Genomic DNA, 4,580 nt, shown 5'->3' with positions numbered 1-4,580 from the left:
AACACACATGTTTTTTTTAGAGCATAGTTTTTTGCACTTTTATTTTTTTTATGTACATTGCGTTTTAGAATGGTAGTGATTTTCATGCTAATTTTAAAAAATGGTTATTCTGCATCAGACCCTTTTTTTAAAAGACCTATTTTTTGACTTTAAATTTTCTAATGTATGAAATGTAAATAATTATTTCGTAACCCTTATTTTAAAAGACCTATTTTTTGACTTTAAATTTTCTAATGTATGAAATTTAAATAATTATTTCGTAAATTTAATAATTTTGGAAGTGATCTTCTTCTTCATATTTTCTAGTTTTTTTTTTTTTTTTTGTAGTGGGGCTTTTATTGATTTGCATATTTAAAGAAGAAGGTCGATATTTTACATTTTCGATATTCTACATATTTATACATCATTAACTAAATTTTCAATCCACATGAAATAATTGTTTCTAAAAAACAAATATAAAAATATATATAAAAAAGATAAAAACAAAAAATAAAAAATGTTAAAAAAAAATTATATCATAAACCATAAAAGAATTTGGAAAAAAAAACAAAATAAAAAAAAAAAAAAAAAAAAAAAAAAATATATATATATATATAAGTAAGTGAATATTGAGAAATAAAATATATATATATATATATATATTAACAAAAACTAGGAAAAAAAAATAGAAACAAACTAGTTTAAAGAAAAAAATAGAAAAATAACGAAAAAAAAAATTAAAAAACTAGTGAAATTAATATTAAAAAAAAAACAAAAAATGTTTAAAAAAAAAATCTCACAAACCATAAAGAATTTGGAAAAAAGAAACAAAATTTATATATATATATATATATATATATATATATATATATAAAAGTAGAAATAGAGAAATTAAAAAAAACATTAGAAAAAACTAGGAAAAAAATAAAAAAATAAAAATAAAAACAAACTAGTTAAAAAAAGAAGAAGAAAATTAACGAAAAAAATAAAAAAACTAGTAAAATTAATATTAAAAAAACAAAAAAAAAATTAAATTATAAAAAAAAAACCCAAAAAAATGGTTATTTTTTATTAAAAAAAACAAAAATGCAATTATCTTTTATTAAATATACCTATTTTATTTAAAAATAAATAAATAATTTTTTTTTTAAACAATCTTGTCTTTTATTAAAAAAAAAAAAAAAATTAAACAATTTTTATTATTATTATTTTTTAATTTAAAAATTCAAATTATTAAAACTTCATTTTATATTTTCAAAAAAAAATAAAAAAAATTAAACCTACATTTTATGTTTTAAAAAAAAATAAAAAAATTTAAATTTACATTTTTTTTTGAACCATCTTTTTTTAATTAAAAAAAAAATTATAATGTTCTTTTTAAACAATTAGTTATTTATTTCGAAATATAAATCATACAAAAAAGATTTAATTTTCTCAAAACAAATTTTAATTTTTTAGTTTAAAATTTAAAAAATTATTAATTTTTTTTTCAAATTAATATATCAAAAAAAAATTATAAATTACGTTTATTAAAAAAATATTATTAAACATTTTTTATTTTTTATTTATTAAAATTATTTTTTAAAAACATATTAAATTTTTTGAATGCATATAATATTGTTTTATTTAAAAAATAATAAAAAAAAAATAACGGCCCCCGGCCGCGCCACCACCGAGTGGCGGGAGGCCCGTGGGTCGATTCTGGGAATCGACCCACGGCCCTCCCGCCGCCCGGTGGCGGCGCGGGGCCCAGGGCCTGCGTATCGAGGTAAACTAATTAGAAAACCTAAAGAACGGGATGAATCTCTTCTTAAAGCATTTCAAGTTTCAAAAGAGACATGTAAATGTTATCTCCATATTATATTAAAAAATTATGTTCAGGGCACAATGGGCTGAGAGGAGTTCTTAATGGCAAACGAAACGAATCCCGTCGACATCAATCGAGGAAGCCACGCCTGAAACCCTATTCGTTGATTAAAGTAGGCTATAAAATGCAATAATACGGCCATTTAAGCGGTTTACACACCTCCGTATCAGCAACTGAATCAAGGTAAGCAACTGAATCCACGCGAACAGCAACTGGGCATCTATATCGATTGGACAGATATATTTAAAACATGTAAGATACATTTCATTAAATTAAATATGGGGTTGGCTTGTGCACTTAAGAGAGTTCCTAGATTCCTAATTTTCGATCTTCCAGAGTTCCGAGTCGGACCTCTCCAATGTCGGAAGTCTGTCCAAGTCAAAAGAAAATAGGACGCTACTTGCAGAGAACGAATGAAGGATTTCCTTCTGGTTTCCCTATTGGACTGGAAACCTTATTGGGTGTTCTGCCTGGGTGGGGAAAGAGCCGAGACAGGCTGAGCGCTACGGAACTATCTCTTGATTTTCACTACCTGCTGCTGCAACAACTAGACATAGCGAGGGAGAGAGACATGCATGCGTGTGTTACCTCTTGATTTTTTTGATTGCGAGCGGGACGCTGCTTGCTAGATTTTTTATTTGATTTAAATTGATTAGGTTGAAAAAAATGTTAAAACCAATTGATACTGAATTGGTTATAAAAACATATACTATCAAAAAGGTGTGCCAGACTCTCCGATGGGAGGTCATTGCGCCCACAGAAGTCACTCAGGGAAGTAACTCTTCGAATCATTAGGTAAGTAATTTAGTAACTTGATGGGAGAGTGATCGAAGCCCAAATCGCAAGACATACTGAATTCAGTCCTTTTTGAATTAATAGCGATGTACATCCATTATAAATTTCAAAACCCATTGTACCATTCAGTATGTTTTACATATGGTACAACAATTGACCTGTTTTTATTTTATCAGGGTCAAATACTCTTTCTAAACTAACTGATACCGGCCATGACAGAATATTCCCCTTACAGGATGACAAAATTATTCGACATGTAGCATATAGTGCCGAGTAAAAGCCCCTTTGTCTATCCAGTAGTGTGACAACTCAGTTTGGAGAGCATCAGACTGAAGATCTGAAGGTTGCATGTTCAATTCACACTCACCACATTGCATTTTTGTAATTCATTATTCAAAAAGTTTGTCCAACTGAATAGATAAAGGAAATCCAAGGAATTATTATGACAAAAGGAAAACTCATTCTACATGGCAAACTGCAACACTCAAGATCTGTCAAATACTTTTAACACAAGGTGAAACTAAATGATTTCATTAGCAACTTAAATTTGTGTACAAGTGATTCTCTATGTGTATTTCTATTTATCCCAACATCATTATTTTTTAAAAAATAATTAAAAAAAAATAACGGCCCCCTGCCGCGCCACCACCGGGCGGCGGGAGGGCCATGGGTCGATTCCGGGAATCGACCCACGGCCCTCCCGCCGCCCGGTGGTGGCGCGGCCGGGGGCCCAGGGTCTGCGTGCAGCCCCTAGGCCCCCGGCCGCGCCACCACCGGGCGGCGGGAGGGCCGTGTGTCGATTCCCGGAATCGACCCACGCCCTCCCGCCGCCCGGTGGTGGCGCGGCCGGGGGCACAAGGGCTTGCACGCTAAAGACAAAAGGTTTCACTCGAAGAAAAATATCCGCCATGAGATCCTCTTTACATTGTGCGAAAATGAACACAATCCAAATTTGCCCGTAAAATGCCAGTCATGATATTGTGTGAGTTGAGTTAGATGTTTCAATTAGAGGTTACTGAAAGATTGCCTTAAGCCTTGGAAAGATCAAATTTGGACGTTACCTCATTATTGTCATGACTCGCGATGTCATGAAAATAGTTAATAGAATGAAAAATATATCAATCACAACTTAATCTACATCCATCGATTGGCTTTATCTACTTAGTATCCGTTTATTGCTCAACTCTGTTTCCCAAGCCTGTTTTTGGTGCCCTAGCTTCGACAACAGCGATTTTTCCGTGATTATGCCACCGTGCTCATAGTTTCTTGCGTCTCTTGCATAAAGGCATACCTTTCATTTGCTTTGATAGACTAGTCGCCTTCGGAAACGTGGTTGGTTTAGACTGCCTTAGGACAACTATTTAAATAGGAAAAATGTTTCCAGTTTCTGAAAATTCCATGTTAGAGAATGCACCTTTATATAAACAACTGGGAACGATTTGATCAACCGACTACTACTGAGATTCATGGCAGATACCAAGTTTTCACAGAAAGTGGCACTGACTACTACTAAGCGTATTAAAATTATACAAATGGTATCGTGTCGTGATTCATGGAAAATCACAATAATTTCACTGAAAGGAGAAAAAGAAATGTAAATCACGATGAAATGCCACTACATAAGAACTTAATTATGCCTCGCCATTGCTAAAATTTATAAAGGTGTATCCTCTTAGATTTAGTAAATAGAGTTCAAAACTGAATTCAAAAAATTTAATATGTTTTTAAAAAATAATTTTAATAAATAAAAAATAAAAAATGTTTAATAATATTTTTTAAATTTTTTTAACAAACGTAATTTAAAATTATTTTTTTTGATATATTAATTTGAAGAAAAAGTAATAATTTTTTAAATTTTAAACTAAAAAATTAAATTTGTTTTGAGAATTTTTTTTATTTTTTTTATTTTTTTTATGATTTATATTTCGAAATAAATAAC

Source organism: Pinus tabuliformis, chromosome Q, assembly GCF_031772625.1.
Source record: "Pinus tabuliformis cultivar Carrire ecotype Pingquan chromosome Q, CPIR1, whole genome shotgun sequence".
Classification (NCBI taxonomy): Eukaryota; Viridiplantae; Streptophyta; class Pinopsida; order Pinales; family Pinaceae; genus Pinus; species Pinus tabuliformis.
This window is presented reverse-complemented; position numbering follows the sequence as displayed.